Source organism: Cnephaeus nilssonii (assembly GCF_951640355.1).
Source record: "Cnephaeus nilssonii genome assembly, chromosome: 3".
Taxonomy (NCBI): Eukaryota; Metazoa; Chordata; class Mammalia; order Chiroptera; family Vespertilionidae; genus Cnephaeus; species Cnephaeus nilssonii.
Window position 1 is genome coordinate 4,461,891 of NC_137074.1, and position 20,607 is coordinate 4,482,497.

The 20,607-nt window shown below is 49.7% G+C and overlaps 1 protein-coding gene across 3 annotated transcripts in view; it reads left to right on the forward strand.

Annotated features, from left to right (window-relative positions):
* Positions 1-1,271: 1,271 nt before the first annotated feature.
* The window catches only part of KCNJ15 (potassium inwardly rectifying channel subfamily J member 15), a 43,303-nt gene continuing 23,967 nt past the window's right edge, over positions 1,272-20,607 (forward strand). The window contains exons 1-2 of one of the 3 annotated variants that reach the window (XM_079762060.1): positions 1,272-1,381; positions 1,610-1,747. The gene's annotated coding sequence lies outside the window, so the exon portion shown is untranslated. Of the gene's footprint in view, positions 1,382-1,512; positions 1,748-1,790; positions 1,827-20,607 lie in introns of those variants that run through there. The other 2 variants (XM_079762059.1, XM_079762061.1) reach the window with 2 other exon arrangements.

The following is a 20,607-nucleotide window of genomic DNA, read 5'->3' on the forward strand; positions in this document are numbered from 1 at the left end:
CTATTCCAGGCAGAGGGAACAGCCTGTGCAAATCCTCTGAGGCAGGACATGGTCAGAGTCTGAGCTCTGGGTTTTCCCTTTTCTCCACCTCTGCGTGCACTTGTTTTGCATGTGACGTTTACAACCTCCTCCCCTCAGGTCTGTCTGACTCTGCAGCTCTGGAGAGAGACCGCCAGCTTTGAGAGTCGAACCTTGTGTGGCTTCTTCAGTCTCTCCAGCCCTGACATTGCTGATGGTCACCGTTTTCTCTCAGGCTGAAGAGGAAACCCTTGCTTCATGGGAAAGAGAAGAACCAAGAGGAAGAACACTGGCTCGCCGTTCCCACTAGGGAAACGGGGAAAGGAATGACCTCGGTCAGGGCTTTGAGTCAAGGGAGAGGGGAGGAGAAATGATTTTTCAAGGGAGCCATTTCCCAAGAACCATTTCCAAAAAAGAAAATGCTGTAGCGTGTCACACCTTGCCCCCCCCCCCCCAGGCCTCAGAACTCAGGGGAGGTGATATTTCCTCTGCTTCCAATAAAGCATGTCGCCTACTGTTCTCTCCAACTTAAAGCAGCCTTGTCCACCTGGCCCAGGTGCCTGTGTAGGGGACATTGAGCGTCCACTAGGAGTTGACCTTGTACCAGGGCAGGAATCTCGTGGCAAAAGCACCCGCGGGAAAGTCATGGTCTTTCAGAATCCACCAGGGTCTCCACGTGCTCTGGCCTTGGGAAGGTTGGTGGCCCACATGGGCCCGGCCTCCCTCCCTCGGCAGGAAGAAGACACACATCTGTGTCTAAGTAGGAAGCTCGCCGCCTCCATGCCCAGAGACTGGGAGACGGCCCCTCAGTCTCCTGTTTTGAGGGTGGGCTTCTGCCCATTTCTCATGGAAGTGCCAGACTCTGTGCATAGGTGCCGGACACGAGATTCCAACCCGGTGCCCAACCCCAGTTTCTAAGCTCCAGAAGAACCCATCTACCCAACTTCTTGACACTTTCCCATCAAAGAAAACAGCCTATAGGAAAAATCAGCATGGCCATGGAGGATTGCGCTGAGAAACACAGAGCTTTCCCCTGTGCCATTGTGTTGATTCATATTTGATGTGTGTATTGCCTGCGTGGGTTTGTCCTGACGTTTCCTGGAGGCAGGGCTCATTGTCACTATGCATTTGGAATGGGGAGAACAGGAAGGGGGAGAGAACTTGGGGTAAAGGAGAGTTACTTAGAAAAAATAATCTGGTTATTTATTTATAGTTTATTTAGGCAAAGGGACCTTAAAAAGGCTTTGAGGAGAGTGGCTGAAATTTCTTCAAAGAGTAACTGGCGTTCTTTAAAGGGGCAGAGTGTTCTTTTACACAGGTGTCTGCAGAGCTGAAGCAGGGTGGCCATTCGCCTTCTCTCCTGGTCTGTAGATTTCCTTAAGACACACTGCTGACATCATGGTCTCTCTCTCTCTCTCTCTCTCTCTCTCTCTCTCTCTCTCTCCCCCCCTTACTTTCTCTCCTTCCCTCCCTCCCTCCTTCCCTGGCCCTCCCTCCCTCCGCCCAGTCTCTTCCAATCTCTTTCTTTCTCTCTTCAGCTCCTCCAGGTAAACCCTACTCAAGCTTGTACCAACTCGTTTTTGACTGACAGGGAGCAAGGCGAGCTGTCTTCCTTCTAAGGGAACCCGAACACCTATGCTCCCAAGGCGACCTGACCTGCTGGGCTCATCCTCTCCCTGCCGGACAGCAGCTCACCTCCCGCCAGGAGTGTGCCTCGCAGCCCTTGCAGGTAAGAGGCAGGTGGGGGTCAGACCTGGAGCGGGCAGCGTGTGGGAGCGATCTCGGGAACACGGCCCTGGGAACACAAGGTAATGGAAGAGTGGGATTCTTTTCAAACTCTCTGGAATCATTCAAGACGGCCAAGCTTATCTGCGGGAATTTACAAGTGCTGTTTGCATGTGGAAAACGGGTTCTTACTTAATGATGGGGCAAAAAAAGTGCTTTATTCTTGCCTGTGAAACAGTATCCAGATGTTGTCTTGTTTTTTTGCGGGTGTAAGTGATCTAGATGAGGGGGGAAGAACTGCTCCAACTTCTCTGTCCCTGTGGGTCTCTCCTGCCGTCTGTCAGGGCGAGTGTGTTATTGATTCTCAGCGATTAGATAGTTCTTGGGGTCGTTCCCCGGCTCTGATTTCTCCTTGGTCGGTAGAGAAATCAGTTGAGGTTGCCGCAAGGCGAAACCTCACTGGACTAGTTAACAGTCTGCTACCTATCCTTACGAGAAAGAGTTATGTAAGTTTTCCGTGGTAGGTATAAGGAATGTAAACAGTTCTGACTTTGGAAAACCTTCGGAGCCTTGCCCACGACCCCTACCTAACGCACTTTACCGTCTGGGTATGATTTTGTGTGCCTCCCGACCCTGCTCGGCGAGTCAGTGTTACCCTGGGTGAAATCTCCACATTCCTCCCTCGAAACTAGTTTGTTTTAATCTCCTCCCTGCACTTCCGCGTTTAGCTGCCTGGAGGAAATAAGAGTTTGTTGTTCAATGGATGTTTCTTGACCTCACAATTGCTTTTCAGTCCCAGGTTCAGACACTTACAACACATGCCGTATTTCACTTGGGAAAATGAAAGCCCAAGTTGGTCCCACTCCATTCAAACACTAAGATTTATTTCTTATCGGAAAATACCTTAACCTTTTTTTTTTTTTTCTCTTGATCTAAAGGAAGGACTTTGAAAAACATTACAAGTGATTCTTAAAGTTCTTTTTTTGAAAGCTGAAAATCACACTCACACACATAATCAGCTGCTACCCCAGGTCATGTCCCAGGCTGTCTACTCTGGTAAATGTTTAAGCAAATATGTAATAATCAACAATAGCCTTGGGTGGAAACCTCTCTCAATTGAAAATTGTCCTACGAATCCAAAGAAAAGAGTCAAATTCAACAACAATGCCTTTTTCAATGTCATCCTTTTATGAAAACTAGACACCAGGAGACTTCCATCTGAACAACAAAGCACTTACCTCACCCTCAGCTCCCCGGGCTGTGCTCTCCTGGGCTTTATTTTTAGCAGATTTCCTCCTTCCCTAGCTGTGAATATGACAAATTACCGCGGCGACCCAGGGGTCATGTGGCCAGTCTTCACCGAGGGTTGGGCAGTGGAGGAGTTTCACCAAATTGCCAGTAGCCACATCGCAGACGTGCCCATGAAATAACGGAGCTGACGGTCCTCCTCAGAGTTAAATAAACGCATACATCGCTGGGGATTTTATAGAAATAGACCCAGTTGAATTCTGTGATGCTGGTTGCTTAAGGAAAACACATTGTGAAAAAGTCCTCCCACCCTCTTACCACTCCTGCCTCCCCCCAACACTTGTGGTCATCTTATACAAAGTGCTATTTCCCTAATTTCTGCCTTTCACACTTCTAACCAATGTGGACAGCCCTGCTTGGGGGGAGGGCGGGGGAAGGGCGAGCGAGCCCCCAGCCTTCCCACTTCACCGTCCCGGGGAGCCAACAAAAGCAGGTCGCTGGCTGCATTGCACGGGGCTCAGCACACGCCTGCGAGGAGGAGGCTGGAAAGGCTGCACAGTCTCGTCTCGGTGCATGTGTGCATGTGTGTGTGCGTGCATGTGTGTGTGTGTGTGCATGTGTGTGTGTGTGCGTGATTATATACCTAAAGGACAGCGACATGCTTGGTGCAAGGAAAACCACCGAGGTGTGGCTCTAGGCGCTGCACAGAGGCAAGCGTTTCGGCCTTAATCAGTAAATGTCAAGCGGTTGACATCTCCTTTCCTGCCGCACCCCCTCCCCTCTGTTGGGCCGAGCAGCTGGCTTCCTCTCACACGTGGCTTCAGAGGCCAGGGCTGTGCGTAGACTTGCCCGGTGAACCGGTGAACCGTCACAGTCTCAGGCCCCCGCAGAACAAGCCCCGGGCCCCGCACAGCTGGGACGACGGGCCCCTGGGGACCCTTGGTCGAGGCATAGCAACCTCCCCAATCGTTTCCCTTAGCCGTTCATTTATAAGTAACCCAGCTACTGTCTTTTCTCCACAACAACGCGAGCACTTCCCAGCGGAGTACATCGGTGTCTCCAAATGTGTTGTTTCAATTCTTCTTTGAAGTTGAAATAACTCTGCTCCCCAGATAGTCAGGAAGCTCCGGCCAGGTTCACGTGGCTGCTGTGCGTGCAGGGTGGAGTGTGCTGCTTACGGGTGGGAAGTGCAGGATGAGGGTCAGGCCGGGGTTCTTAGCCCCCCTCCCTCCTGCCTGCCTTTTCCCTCCAGGCAGACTGCCACCTTGGGGTGGAGCTTCTGGTGCCCTTGAAGGGTGGGCTGTGTGGCAGGGCTGGGCACCCGGACAGCCAAGGAGCGCAGGGAGTCAGGGGGGTTCACTGGGTGCTGTGCAATGGGAGGGCACAGATCTGACCCAGCACCCCTGGCTCTCTGCTGCCACTCAGGCTGGCTTCCTGGTGCAGGTTATCCGAACAGGGAGGGGCTTGTGGTCTGAGGGCCAGGCCTCCCCCAAGGACAGGAGCACAGGGAAGCCTGCCCCCTACTTGCAGAGGAAGAACAGAGGGTGCAGAGGGAGAGAAGACAGCATATGATCTTTTTATAAATATACTAGAGGCCCAGTGCATGAATTCGTGCTGGGTAGGGTTGGCCGGCCTGCCCCCCTAGGGGCCCATCGGGCCAGGCTTTTAGGGGGAAGGGGCCACAGGAGGTTGGCCAGCCAGCCCTGCCCCTGATCGGGGTGTTGGGGGCTGATCAATTGGGGATCAGGCTGGTTGGCTGCTGCAGCACATGTCATAGCCACTGGTCATTCTGGTTGTTCCCCTGTTTCGGTCGCTAGGCTTTTATATATGTAGATTTTTTATTGATTTTAGAGAGGAAAGGAGAGGGAGAGAGAGAGAGAAACATCAATGATGTGAGGGAATCATTAATTGCTGCCTCCTGCACGCCTCACACTGGGGATCAAGCCTACAACCCAGGCATGTGCCCTTGAACCAGAATCAAACCTGGGACCCTTCAGTCACAGGCTGACGCTCTATCTACTGAGCCAAACCAGCCAGGGCTAGTATATAATCTTAAAAATCAGGGTCTGGGGTAGAAGTTTTATTTGCTAAGTGTTACTTGGTTGAGTTGAAAGAGGAAAAAAAGAGCAGACAGACATCCTGATAAAGACAAGGCAAGCAGTAGTTATGGAGGAGGTGCCGTCCCCTCTGCAAGGCGCTCTCGGGCTCACCCAGACGGCTGTGACGCAGACCGAGACCACACAGAATCCCTTACCGGGTCCCAGGGTTTTCAGCCAAAACCGACTCTGCTCATTTCAGGAAGAAAGGTCCGCGCTCCGCTCCGGAGGACTCTGTGCCTGCATCGCTTCCCCGGGCATGGCGCCTCGGCTGGGGGAGGTCGGGAAACCCAGGGTCACCGCAGCCCCGTGTGCCTCTCGTTCGCGTGCAGCCTAGTTCCCGAGTGCGGTCTGTGCTTCTAGACCTAAAATCCTCCAGCGCGAAATTCCAGGTACTTTCGTCACGGGACGAGATGAGCCAGGGCTGCCTGGTCACGCTCACGGCACCAGAAGGTGCGCGGGAAGAAGAGCGAGGTGCATGATGTTTTGGTGCAAAAGCATGCGTGGCAGGAAGCAATGAAGAGTGAGTCTGTGCTGCCTCAGGACGGAGGGCCTCGAGGAAACATGGGAATGAGTTAGCAACAGAGTAAGTTCTGTTCAGTTCTCCCTGCGGGTCAAATTCAGAGCAGTCTACAGGCGCATGGTCCACATTAAACAGGGCCAGCAGCTCTTCCATGGGGGGGGAGGGGGAGGGGGGAGGGAGGAGGGCAAGGGCCACAGAGCTGCCCTGGCCCCTCTCACCCCCATCCAGGGTTCCGTGTTCAGGGAAATGACATCCTGGAACCGACCACGTCCCTGTGATGGCAGATCACATTAGTCCTCAGAGTCAAACGGGGTCATCGGAGTACAGAGGGGTTGGCTCGGAGGGCAGGCACCGCAGTCAGGATCCGATTCCCAGGGGCTGCTCAGGACCCAGGAACTGGGTGTGGGCTGCCACCCACATCCTGTTTCAGGAGAAGTTGCCTGGGTTCCGGCTGAAATTCTCCTGTGCTTCTCCAGTGCCAGCGGCACCAGAGGCTGATCAAGATGTAATGGAGCTTGCCCCGGCCGGTTAGACTCAGTGGATAGAGCATCGGCCTGTGGACCAAAGGGTCCCAGGTTCAATTCCGGTCAAGGACACGTACCTCTGTTGCAGGCTGCTCCCCAGTCCGGGCCCTGGTTGAGGCACGTGCAGGAGGCAACTGATCGATGTGTTTCTCTCACATCAATGTTCCTCTCACATCAATGTTCCTCTCTGTCTTTCCTCTCTTCCACTCTCTAAAAATCAATGGAAAAAATAGCCTCGGGTGAGGATTTAAAAAACACACACATTTGATAGAGCTTGAAGGTTCTCCAACTTGGGGTCCCTTTTCAAGGAAAACGAGTGAAAAATTGTGACTATGAAATGAGGTACAAAGCTGTGGAGAAGGTGGGAGCAAGTGCAGTGTGAGATTCATCGACTTCATGACAAGCCCACACCGAGTCATACATCATAAAGGCCTGTACTTATTTCTTGAAGCGATGGTTGAACTAATAGATAGAAACTTTAGCTGCTCACTGCCCTCTGAGTAACTCTGAGACATGATCAACGAAAATAGCAAATAAGCATGCTTCTACATACCTAGTGACCAGCGAGGATATATGGGAAATTGATCTGGGTGATATTCAGATTGTTTCCCGTTTCATCGGCACGTTGCCAGAGATGTAGGTCTTCCTGCACGTGGCTGACCTTTAGGGTCATAACCAGGCCCAGGGTAAGATGCTGCCGAAGCTCTGTGCCTCCTGCAGCTGGGGGTGTGGGCTCTAAAGTGAATGCTCCACCGTTTTCATTCAAAAAGGCCATGGACATCAGGCTAGTCGTGAGCCTAGAACTTAGAATGACACTCAAAATGCACGAAGAGCAGGCTTCTCCCGTAACGTGAGGCGAGCCCCAGTGAAATTTCTCGTGTCTGGCAAGAAACAGCCCCTTCTTCCCTGGTTCCCGCCAATGCTGTTTCCAGCCCCAATGGCCGCTGCCGGCGTCCGTTCCCGGTAAGAATGTTTGCTAACCTCGTGCCTCCCGGGCCACATCGTGCTGTCACTCCGTGATGTTTACGTCTTCAAATATTTGCCGACTGATAGTGCGCTCCCTCCGAGTCCTGCTTGCGGAAGAGCACAGGCCGGCTCCCTCCTCTGGCTTCCTTACTTCCCAAGTTGCCCTTTGTGCCTATTCCTACCCCTTGAGGACACATTTGAAGTTTCCCTTCTGCTTGGAAACATCATGAAATTTGGAACCCCATCCCCACACACCTGCTGGGAGTTAAAGAAAATTCATTCGAGAGCCCGGGAGCACCTTGCTCCTTTGTCTCGAATTCTCTAAATACTAAGGAATGAGGACCCGCCCCGACTGCTTCACCTTTTCAAAAGTCCAGGAAAAGCATTTATATATAAACAGACACATATTTACAAGTGCTGCAGTGGTGGGTGTTTAGCCAGACCAGCCATCATGAAACCGACGGTGTATGTGCAGCGAAAATATCTCAGTGTCAACAATGGCACAACACAATGGTGCTTTATTTGGAATATTTTGTTTAATACATTTTAAATCTACAGTTTCCACCTAAGGTTCATATTGAAGATTAAGTGTCCTTCAAAATTCCCCTCTAAACAGTTTTTTTTAAATAAAAAGTGCTGTCACAGTGACATTGATCTTACCATCGCTCTTTAACAAAGGAGCTGGGTGTCAGGTGACATGCCTGGGTTCCTGGCAATAGGAACACTGAGATAATCTGACTGAGAAACACTCAGGGTTCCAGTTCCTGGCACCACCCCTACATGTCCCTTATGCGCAGGAGAAAGACTGGCGTCTCCCAGGCAGGTCAAAGCTGCCTGGGGAAGAGGAGGGCAGGGGAGGGCTCCAGCCTTCATGACTCAATTTCCTGGGAAAAAGGGGGAGACCTCTTAGATGTTGGGCCTCTGCTTCCTGTCTCAGGGGCTTGGGGACAGGAGTGGTTCCCCTGGCCGGAAGGCAGGAGAGGAGTTCTGAAACACTATCACGTTTGACAGTAAGCACCGTCTATTCTGGGAGCGACCAGGCTGGCAGAGGGGGGACAGTTGGGGGCCACCAGGCTGGTGAGGGGTGGGCAGAGGGGGGCAATTGGGGGTGATCAGGCCAGTGAGGGGGCAGTTAGGGGCGACCAGGCCAACAGGAGGGGCAGTTAGGGGCGATCAGGCAGACAGGCAGGTGAGCAGTTAGGAGCCAGTGGTCCAGGATTGTGAGAGGGATGTCTGACTGCTGGCAAGCAGAGTCCTGAGGAGTGTTTTGTGTCATTCTTGCTCCACAAGAAAGAAGGTCTGTGCTCAGAGAGATTGGGGAAACCCATCATTGTCGTCATACTGGGTAGTTCCCTCTTGGAACCTCACAGTCGTCATTACCACATTAGCAATGCTGCAGTGAAGGCATCCCCAACCTTGCATTCCAAGTTGTACAACCACGTTGGACTACAGAACTGCCTGCATGGCCACCTACCTCCTTACAACTATCATTCATTCCTCTGATTAGGGGCACTATTGCACACGGTGATTGGTGTGGGGTGCAAGGTGTCATGTGCTTCAAGAAAGAGCAGGTCACGAAGTCCATGCTCCACTGGACTGTGAGCTGTACCTTGTGGGCCCTAGCTAACCTGCAGGTGACTGGCCAGCCTTTTGGATTGCAAAGTGGCCATGGGCAGGTAGCTCCCCAAGTTGATTTACCTTTAATTTCCTTAAATCCATCTTTTTCCAGGAAGGATTTAGGTGAGTTTACAAAGACACATCCAATGCTGTCACACAAATGTAATGCAAGTTAAAAGTACTACTAGTATAGGAGGAAAAAGGAAGTTAGGGTATGCCTCAAAGAGGTAATTTGATAGAATCATGGACTTACATGATTTTTATCTATTCTTAAAGGAACTAGGAATGAAACTCGTACAGAGAGCCTATCATTTGCGACTTCAGAATTGAATGTAGGGTTTAAAGAGGCTTCATGTTGGAACCTGGAGGTCTATTAGGCCCTCACTGAATCTAGTTTTACATGCACCATATTTTATAATACTTTTGAAAGACAGTGTTTTATTTTTTCCTTTCCATTACTATGTGTATAATGCATTTGTCTATAAGTGAGACTATAAACTTTCTCCTTTGGCTTAGCCTTGTTCTAGCACCATTACCAGAACACCATCAATGACCTGAGCTAGGAACCTTCTCTAGCCCTCCCTCCAAATCCCAGACACCGCTGGTTCATCCCACCTGGCCTTCCTTCCTATGGCCTGTCCACTTCTCTCTCTCCTCTACGGGGTGCAAGCTCATTGGCAATGGAAGTTCTACCTGATTCTTCCTCTGTGTTCTCAGAGCTTGGGCCGAGTTATTCCTCAGGCAATGCTTGTTGAAGCCGCATACATCAACGTGGAGGCACAATTTTTCTTATAACTCCCTTTCCCGTTGCATCATGACCTATGTCCATCGCATCCTGCAAACACACAACATAGACCTTTTCATTGAATGTTTTGAAAATTACCTAGATCTGAAAATTCCTGACTAGTGCCTTTCCTCCCTTGGTGAACGTCACACAGGGATAGATTGGCTGCTGGAATGGCGTACACGGGATGATTAAAGAGGGAGACGCATGCTTATGAGTGACAAGAAACAGGGCACCACATACCTATAATACAGTGGTTGTGTAAAGCCCATGGAAGGGAGATAGGAAACATGCAGAGTTCTCTGGAAAGAGGGAAATTGAAATAAAACAGAAGTAAGCGCCGAGCTGGCAGGTTCGGTGTGGGCGCGTGCACTCAACGTTGGATCCTGGGGAAGAAAAGAGGGGAGGAATGTGCTGCAGTCCTGGGTGGGAGAGGTGATTTGATCCATGGTGTGGCCCATCCAGGAGACAAGGGAATTCACATGATTTCGGTCTCCCTTGAATGCTATGTTTAGACACGGTCTATGTTAGCATACCTGTGGCAATAAGGGTATTTGGCTCTCAATGTGTTTTAAATTGTAAGCTGAAGAGCATTTTCTAAGATTTGCCCATTTTAAAGATGAAATATTATAGGACTGACACTTACAAGAGCCACTTTTCTGTGATTAAAATCACATGCATTTCATCCCGCCTGGGAGCAGCCTGCACCAGTACGTGGGGTTTCAGAGCCGAAGGCTGCACGAGGGCATGTATATGTAAGCATAAAACTCATAATGATGGATATTAACGTGTCTAGCCCAATATCCTGGGAACGTTCTCTAAACTGTGCGTTTGTACAGCACTTTGCTTAGCTTTCAGTATCTGAAAAAGCAGCCTATGACTTACTAGCCCCGTAGTTGGTAGAAATGTGTATTTAATGAGGTTTTTAATCAACTCCCATCAGGATTTGGGTAGCTACATTCTAACCCTCAGCAATTTCCAGGAGACACACGTGGAGAAGCCAGTCCTTGGTCTCGGAGCCTCCGTCTGCTGCTGGGAGGAGTGGGTGGGAATGGAGCAGGACACGCAGTAAAAACTTCTCTAGCACAGGAATGGCTCTGGCGCAGGAGAACGCGAGGACAGTGACACGAGGGCTTCACTAAGGGCTGGGGACTGTCAAGAACCCAGTCCTGGCCCGGTGGCTCAGGAGGTTGGAGCGTCGTCCTGTGCACCAAAAGGTTTTGGGTTCAATTCCCCATCAGGGCACCTACCCAGGTTTTGGGTTTGATCCCTGGTTGGGGCGCATACAGAGGCAACTGGTCAATGAAGTGGATCAATGTCTCTCTCTCTCCCTCTCTCTCTCTAAAAATCAATAAAAGCATATCCTCGGGTGAGGATAAAATAATAAAATTAAACAAGAAGGAAAGACCAGATCCATTCGGGACAGTCGAGAAGGGCATTGGGCATTTGCGAGTGCCTTGAAGAGTGAGCGGGACTGCACAGTCATCCTGGGGAGGAGAAGCCATCAGACGCGCGGGGAACGCAGGCACGGGGTGTACCAGAGGACAAGCACAGGGAGGCCCCTGCGTGCCGAGGGCTGTCTGCTACAGGGATGGAGTGGGAGAGAGATGGGAATGGTCATGACAATGCTGATGGCCACACTGCTGAGTGCTTACCTTGATCCACACAGTAACCGCCCATCCTGCAGGCTTTCCTACCGGCCTTGGTTTAGAGACGAGGGCAGCAGGGAGCAGAGGCAAAGTAACTCACTTGCGGTCACAGGCTTCTGGGGGTGGGGGGGTGAAGCTGGACTTTGAAGTGAGCTCATTGGTCACTAAATGCCACACCCTTACGTGTTAGGCCTTGGGATGTGGAACTCAAGGGCAGGCTGCCTGGGAAGGACGTTTGGGGTTCATTGAAGGTTGCGGGTGTCTGGGGTTCTGAGCTGCAGATTAGACTATCAGTCTGGCTGTGGTGGCCATGGGACTGGGGGAAGGGCACTTGGAGAAGCTGGGTCAAAGGACTGGAGCCCTGGGGCGGAGCAGAGGCCATGGGAAGGGAAGGGAGACACCGTGCAAGCAGCGTGGAGAAGGCAACCCTCTGGGCTGGCACTGGGCTCGGCAGGCGAACAAGGATTAAAGGTAGGCAGGCGGGACCTCCAGGATGCCAGCATTTGGAACCAAAACTTCGGAGAAGTGACTGGACTTAGGGAGAACAGTACGAGGCCCGTTTTGGACAAGTCATTTCCGGGCAGTTGTCCAGGAGAGGCGTCCCAGGGGGTGTTGGAGACACAGATTGGATCTCAGAGCAGGTGCTCCTGGTGAGCGACAGTGAAGTGATGGACTAGGCATGGGCAGGAGGGTCAGGTGGGGTGTAGGATGCTGAGAGAGCATGAAGAGAAACAGGAGGAAGAGTGAAGACTTTGGGGAACATAATTGTGAGGGGCGGGGAAGGAGGAAGAGGAACCGTCCACCAAGCAGAGAGAAAATGAATCATCAGAGAAGCAGAGAGGAGACTGAAGAGTCTTCTGACCCAGTCGCAGCCAAGAGCGGGCATTTCTGAGTAAAACCTGGTTACCAAGAGGACCAGCTTGACCCGTGAATCGGAGAAGGGGAGAAGCACGCTGGGAGGTGAAGGAGCGAAGCCGAGGGGAGTCTGAAGTGCAACGAGGAAAGATGGTGCAGGAGGGCTCGGTAGCTCCCTCCCAGCTCCCTCTCCCGGTGAGAAGTCAGAGGGATGGAGAGATTATTGTTTGGCTGGCAGACCAGAGTCCCCAGATGTCTGAGGGAAGGCCCCTTCTACGCCTGGTAGTGGCAAATGTTTCTTTTCCTCTGGTTCCTGTTCTAAGTGTGGCTAATCCATCCCTTCCCTCCTTGAAGGAAATCAAGTTATTCAATAGATTAACTTTATCATGATTTTGAAAGTGTATGCTTAGCATGGAGGGATGGTTACATGTGTTCCTGAAGGAAGATTCCAGCAACTTAGAACTGGGCAAACACCCGGATTTGACAAATGACGTGCTTTGGTGTTCTGAGTCGCTCTGGATGAACTACAAGCCCATTCTTGAACGTGTTTCCAATCAAAGGGGAAAGGTAATGCAGTGTCCAAATTTGCTAATTACTGCAATGATTAAAGCAAGACTTTCAAGTGCAGCCTTTCATAAACTTGGCGACCTTTTGAACACAAACAGGATCTGACAAAGGTAGTCACACCGTGGAGCGCAAATGAGCAAGCGACGCCAGTTCCCCTGGAGCAGCTCATGGCTGCTGGCCTTGTCCCCCAGGGTGAAGTGTGCTGTGCTGAGACCATCCCCTGGTTTCCCAGTGCCGTCCTGAGACCAAGTTAAACTTCAGCAAAACCAGTCATTTGGAAAACCATGGAGGTGGGTTAAAAGATTTGCAGCCTTAATTCTTTTAGCAAAACATCAAATAATTAATATTTTGAAAACTTCTGGATAGGAGAATATAAATACCTGATAAGAATTCTTGAAGCCCTACAGAAAAAAGGAAAGGGAAGGGAAGGGAAGGGAAGGGAAGGGAAGGGAAGGGAAGGGAAGGGAAGGGAAGAAAAAAAATCCCTAGCTGGTTTGGCTCAGTGGATAGAGCATCAGCCTGTGGACTGAAGGGTCCTGGGTTTGATTCCAATCAAGAGCACATGCCTGGGTTGTGGGCTCGATCCCCATTAGGGGACGTGCAGGAGGCAGCAGGTCAATGATTCTCTCTCATCATTGATATTTCTAATTCTCCCTCTCCCTCTCCCTTCCTCTCTGAAATCAATAGAAATGTATTTTTAAATAAAAAGATGAGAAGGCAGCGAGAAAAAGCCCTGACATTCCTGGAGGTAAGTCCAGGTGTGCGAACTCCTGGCCGTAGCACCCCTGGGTGAGGAGCTGAGCCGCAGGGTCGTAGTGCTCTGCGGGCAGGTGGGGAAAGATCAGCAGAGGCCGGCTCCTTCTTTCCCTACCTCAGGCCTCCACCCTCCTGCACTGAGTCCTCACCGTCTCCCCCCACCACAGCTCAGCACAGGCTTTCCTTAATGCAGCTGGTAAAAAAAATAAAATAGAAAAGTTACACTTAGACGTGAAAGCCCTGGGTTGGGCTCCCTCACAGGCTGCGCGGTACTCCCACAAGCCACCTAACTTCTCAGTTTCTCATCTGTAAGCCTGGAGCCGCTCCACCCACGGGGACAACGGGAACATCAAATGAGATGGTTTCAGGGAAAGTGTTAGGAAGCTGCTTCTGCCTTCTATGAATCCACAGGGAACAAGAATTCTCAAAATCACCCCAAATGACCCTACTTTCCCTTTTTACAGCTTCGTGTGTGTGTGGTTGTTGTTGTGTTGTTGTTTTTTACTATAAAGAAACTCAGAAATCCAGAATCTAACTCACCACCCTCACAAGAACCTTAACGCACAGCTTTAATTCTTTTTAACGCATAAAAGGGATCAGGCCCCGACAGCTACTCAAACTTGAATGAACAAAAGTTGAGATTTGGACGAACTCATTTTCTGGCTTTGCCTCTGGACATGACTGCCGTTCTCCACGGAAACTGAAGCAGAAACCACCCTCGTATTTACCTTTCTGAGGTCCACTCTCTGCTGTTAAAAACCCGTAGCAGCATTACAACGGTAACGTTCTCCTCGGTTTTATAAGGAGAGGAGAGTGACCGGGAGAAAGACTAGGAACTTGGCATACAAGTGAACCATGCTCTGGAATTCGGGTGGGTCTAGGAAAAAGTACAGACTCCAGTGGAAAACATATACGGGTGTGTGAGAAATCCCCGTAAACTAGAAATTGAGTACATACTGCGCAGGCTGGTATGGAAAGAACCCACAGTGCTCTCGGAAATCAGAGAGTAAGTTTGGCACCAAGAGAGCCCCAGGTGTCCTGGGACGTGGGGACGTTTGCAATTGGTAACAGGCTTCTCTGGATCTGAGGGCCCTTGTTAGCATGCGCATCCACCAGGTCTCCCGGAGCTCTGTGCTAGAAAGGCAGACCGCCAAGGTTCTCCATCACTTGACCTCAGTTCCCCACCTCCTTCCTCTCTTCCCTATCAGCCCCGCCCGTCACTTGGTCTGGATTCGTCCCCTCCTTGTTGCCTCTGCCTGTGTGGTCTCATTCCTGGAAGCCATCATTCCTTTCCTTTCCCTCTCTGTCTCATTCTCCCCTCAAGACCCTTTCAGGCCCACTAAGCTTGGCTTTCCCTTCCCCACGGAGCCAGACCACGTCTCCCTGAATTTCATTTCTCTAGGCTGAAGCAAACCCAGCCCGTGTCTGTGCCATGAAGTTCGGATCTATCATGTCCCGATGTGAGCAGTGCGGGCCCCACCTCTTTCCCCAGTCAGATCCCAGGCCCCTGGACAGCCGAGGGCACAGGGCCCGGGGCTGAGCAAGAACCAGCCGCCCCTCGCCGGGTCCTGCTGGCACCTTGAGGTGGGGGCACGGCTCCCTGTTTGTAATCTCAGCCTAATGCCAGGCGAGCTTCATCATCCCCCTTTTCCCAAAGGAGGAAACTGAAAACCAGGGCATGAAATCATCTGTCCAAAGTCACCGGCCCAATTCCCTGAGTCGGCCTTGACACAGCGCTCTGACGTTAAGCAGCTTGCCCCACTGTTGCAACCAGAAGACCTGAGATTTGAACTCAAGTCTGCATATCTGGTTCCAACCGTTACTTCCACTATATCACCTTGCTTCCCTATCAACAATATGCTCAAGACGAAGTTGAGCATGGGGCAATATTAAATGAATATGCGACAATTCACCTCATTTTGTCAAAACCAAGGACAACAAGCTGCAAATCTGACCAGAGCCGCACGCAAAGTCTTAATTCATCTAAAAATCCTAGGTATGCATGTGCATTATTTCTCAATACTTTCTTTTTAGAGCAATTTTGGGTTTACAACTAAATTAATAGGAAGATGTAGGGATTTCCATATCTCCCCGCCCCACACAGGCACTGCCTCCCCCATCATCACCATCACTCAGCAGAGTGGTACCTTTCAGACCAAGGGTGAGCCTTCATTGACACATTGTCATCACCCAGAGTCCGTAGTTGACATTAGGGGTCACTCTCGCTGGTGTACATTCTAGGGGTATAATGATGCGTATCCACCAATACGGTATCACATAGCGTGGTTTCCCCGCCCTAAAATCCTCTGGGCTTCCCTTATTCATCCCTCCCTCCCTCAATTCCTGGCAACCACTAGTGTTTTCCTATCTCCCCAGTTTTGTCTTTCTCACGGTGTCACATGGCTGGGATCATACAGGGACCTCTCAGATTGGCTTGTTTTACTTACTGATTGGCATTGATGCTTCCTTCATGTCTTTCCACGCCTGTAGCTCACTCTCCCCGGGTAGTTATGATGGGACCAAGGCAACCATTGGCCCTTCTTCTTCTTTGATTTATAGTAACAGGCTCTAATGATTTATAAGCATGTTCATGTTATGTATCACCTGGGTCACATATAATTCCATATATGCCACATGCCTTAAAATTTTTTTTAATGTAGTAGCTATGTTTACGGCTCAATTTCTCCAATAGTCAAGGACATTTCTGCGTGGCAGCCCTGCTCTCATCCGTGGAGCCGCCTCCATCTGGGCACCAGAAAACCCTCAAAGCAGCGGGGTCTGAGCTGAATGAGCTCTTATCTTTCCAACTCCTGTTAGTGGCAAAACCCGGGCATCGCCCAGGACAGGTGTTTTTATAAAACTTCCCTACCTGCTTCCGTGAGCTCAAGTTTGGAGTCTAGTCTCTCTGAGCTTTTCCTTGAAATTTTACTTTATAGAAAGTTAAAGCTTTCAGGGCTTTCAGAGAAGTTAGTACGCACCCCCCTCCTCCCATTACAGATGGGGAAACTGAGGCCCAGAGGGAACATGAGACTTGCTGAAGATTCCGACGCATGTATAGGAGCTGGTTCTCCTGCCCCCCGTGGGTCTCCTCGCCTGCCAGGCCTCCTCCTAGCCTAGGGGGAACCCAAAGAGGAAGAGATCAACCCAAACTCAGGGGGATGCAAAATAATGGAACCATCTCCTAGTGTGGAAAGAGAGATAGGAGGAATGAGTGGGAGATAACAGAAAGTCAGTTAAACATTTGCAAGTTTAGAAAAGGTATAAGTTCCTGCTTCCCCTAAACTGCTGACATTTGTCCATGGCTCCCTCCCTGAACTCGCTCATCCTGAAGGCAGTCCTGCGAGGACAATCGCCGGGGACTGAGGGACTGGGCTGAGAGGCATTTATTTATTTATTTTTATTAAAAAAATTTTTTAAATTTATTTCAGAGAGGAAGGGAGAGGGAGAGAAAGATAGAAACATCAAGGGTAGGTAGAATCACTGATCAGCTGCCTCCTGCATGCCCCACACTGGGGATCGAGCTCGCAATCCGGGGAATGTGCCTTGACTGGGAATCGAACCGAGACCTCCTGGTTCATAGGTCAATGCTCAACCCCTGAGCCACGCCAGCTGGGCTGGGGGGCATTTTAGTATTTTTCTAATGGAAAGCGGTGAGCCTGGGTGCTATTCTGTTTACGCCATCTAATCAACCAAGCCCTGCCTGCCGCACATGGCCCATCTGATTCCACAGGTAGTCACATCCTGTGCACAGGTCATCACAGGTGCCCAGGGAAGAACCAGCTATGGCAATGCATGCAGGTCATGGGAAACAAAGGCACACCAGATCCAGCCAAGCTCCCAGGGTGTCCTGTTTGTTCGTTTGGTTTTATTTTCTAGGCTTAGGGTCAGAGGTTAGGGTTAGGGTTAGGGTTTCAGGGTTAGCAGTTAGAGTAAGAGTTAAATTTTAGGGTCTAATTTAGTGTTAGTGTTAGCATTATTACTTGAGGCTTGGCCTAGGGTTAGTGTTAGTTTTAGTTAGGATTGAATTAGTTTTAGGTTTGCGGTTAGGAATAGGCATGGGTTTAGATTTTAGGCTTAGGTTGGGGTCTATTGTTTTTTTAAAATGAACTTTATTGGGACAGCATTGTTTGATAACATTATATACGTTTCAGGTGTACAATGCTCTGAGTGTTACATTGTGTGCTCACCACCCGAAGTCGTCTCCTACCATCACCATAGAGTTGACTCCCTTCCCCTCTGGTAACCGCCATACTGTTGTCTGTGTTTATGAGTCTTCTGTTTGTCTGTGTTGCTTTCTGTTTTTTACCTCCCACATGTGAGTGAAATCATATGGTTCTTGTCCCTTCTGTCTGACTTGTTTCACTCAGTATGATACTACAAATCTGCAATCACCACTTGTTTATAATGATTACCCACCACAAGGGGCCTGGTGTTTTATAAAAAAACACACACCACAAAAACCTGTGACCTAGCACCCAGTCGGGCTCCTGGCAGAATGGTGAGGCCCATGGCAGCTCTGAGAACTGCTGACACGTGAGGCTCGAGGCGATCCTTCCCACCAGAGAGAAAGGGAGAAAGAGAGAGAATTCCTCGTGGCCCCGGCACCTCTGAAAAGGGACAGAACACTGTGCTCCCTTCCAGGCCTGGGTGGTGGCTCTGCTAGCAGGTTTGGTTGTCAAATAACTTTAGAAAAAACTGGAGTTGTATCGGATATAAACACCTTTCCATGCAAGGGAGCTGCCTTTCACCTATTAAGACCAAACACCCATGCTGCAAGCCCTGGTGCCCAGGACCTCTGCCCTGGAGGTGGGTGAGGCTGCTCACTTCCCAGCTCCCGCCTCCTGGGGTGGAGGGCTGTTCCCGCCCACTCCCTCAGCTGTCACCTAAGCAGTAGCTCATAGGTCTGGTGTGCACACACGCCCTCCCAGCATCGTCCTTAGAGAGCCAGGCCCTTCTGCACTTCCCCGGATCTCTGGGCTCTTCAGCTGAGGTGGGCCCCAACACCTGGACTCAAGGTAAGATCCCTTGAGTGGAGTGCTGCCCACTGACCAACTAGGAAAGGGAAAATAAAAGCACTCGAACCTCAGAGGACCCGGTCTTTCTGGAAGGTTCAACCAAAGTGAGGCATCTTGACCTCAGGCATAACGTTTTTCCTACTCTCCACTCTTTAATTTCAACCAGTGCATATCTTACAGATTTGAAGAAAGCTGCAACTTGTGAAACTGCTAAAAAAAAAAACACACGATCAAGCAGTACCGCATGAGATTGCCAATATGGCATTAACTGTGTAAGGAAAACAAGTGATTAACACTGTACCATAAACAAAGGCTTTGGGTGTGAAGCTAATAATAAAGCCTCAAACATGCTTCTAAAAGTAGCAATTAGCTATTCGTTTAAATTAAATTTACAAATAAGTAACTTGCAGAGTGAGTGCAGAGCTTCCAGTCTTATGAAAGACCTGGATTTCAATGAGAAGATGTCTAACAAGCCCAGCTGTCTGGAAAAGCACAGGTACTTAGGTGTGTTTCTTTCAAGATTTTGTGTTATCCACAAGTCTCATTGCATGTGAGAAGTGATGCGATTCTTAAATTGTTAAACAATAGCAGCTGGCCAGTTACCTCTACACTCTGTCTAGTCCACCACATTTTACCTTAGGTTTTCAGGATCTACCCAAGACCTGGTTAGCTCTTATTCACAATTGTTGAGAGTGATAAGAGAGATTCCACTTATATTACTCTAAATTAATCCTAGCTCTGCGAGGTGAGTCTCATTTGTATAACTTTCTTCAATATCCCTAGCTACGGCCACCCTAATATTTGAAAAATCTCCTTTTGCCCTTCTTCTTCTTCTTCTTCTTCTTCTTCTTCTTCTTCTTCTTCTTCTTCTTCTTCTTCTTCTTCTTCTTCTTCCTCTTCTTCCTCTTCTTCCTCTTCTTCCTCCTCCTCCTCCTCTTCCTCCTCCTCCTCCTCCTCCTCCTCTTCCTCCTCCTCTTCCTTCGATAACCTTTAACCAATATCTCTCCCTTTTCTCCCAATATTCACAAAGCGATTTCCCCAGCTTGCATATAAGAACCTATTCATCTCTAATCATTTTAGCCAATCTGTTTCAATGTTCTATCAACTATCTTATTCAATTACCCATAGCACTTGCTATCTCTGCCACCAAAATTTAGGTTGTGCATTTTCACAGGGCAATTCATTTGAAATCCAGGATGGCTCATAGAACTAAGGGCTTTGTGTGCACTAACCTCATAGAGCTGCATTAGCTCTGCAGCTGAATGCTGGACACTGATAGTTAAACATTCGATGAGAATGTTAAACAAGTAAATTAACTCTCAGACTCTCACGTGTGCTCAAATATTCGCCATGGGCCATCCTGGAAGAGAAATTTGAGGTCATTCTGCCCAAACCTCTCATTTTACAGATGAGGAAAACAGGAGTAATGGATACCTAGCGATACTAAATTATAGCTCTTCTAAAACTAGATAGCAGAACTAGTAGGCTTCTTAATGTGCTCAATTACTATACGGACTCCATGAGCTGATGAGTGTGCTGCGACCTTGAGCGTTTACATTCTGTGGTTTTTCAAATGTTTATGTTTCTAATGTAGTATTTGTAAGCCCCAGTCCTGGTAACCTATTACCACAGAGGCCTTACCAATCCTCAGCTCTGGGCAGCCCACCTCTTCCATACCCCAGCAGTGTTCCCAGGCTGCCCAGCCATGGCAAGGACACCATACATGTAACCAAAGATACCAGTTCCTGCCTGGGAGCCCGTTAGGGGCCTTGCAGCTGGCTGAACTCCTTTCTTCATCTCTTATTACCAACCCTACATGCTACTCCAGAGCTAACCCACCTTTGTTTCCCATCCTTTAGTCTGTTCCTCTTACACCAGAGGACCATCATTCCCTAGACTAAGAACTCAGTTCCTCAATTTTCATTCTCTACTGCTCATTTTTTCCCGTATCTTTTATTCTCCTTCTCCACAACTGGAACCTATGTTCAATACATACATATGCAATGGACATATCACTTCTCTTTTCCTCCCGTCTGAGGGAAATAGGTGTCCCTTTCCTTTCAAAGACTTACACCCATCCCTGGAGAACCAGGGCCTCCTTGTCCACCCTCAAATCTTGGACCTCTAGGTCACGTCCCCTTTTTTGAAATCTTGCCTCCCTAGTTGCCCCTCTGCAGAACTGACATAGCTGTTCAGCCACCTGCTGCTCTTTCTCCAGCTTCTTTGCTGGAAAGTCCTCTCTCCTCTTCAATCCAGGCAGTCTC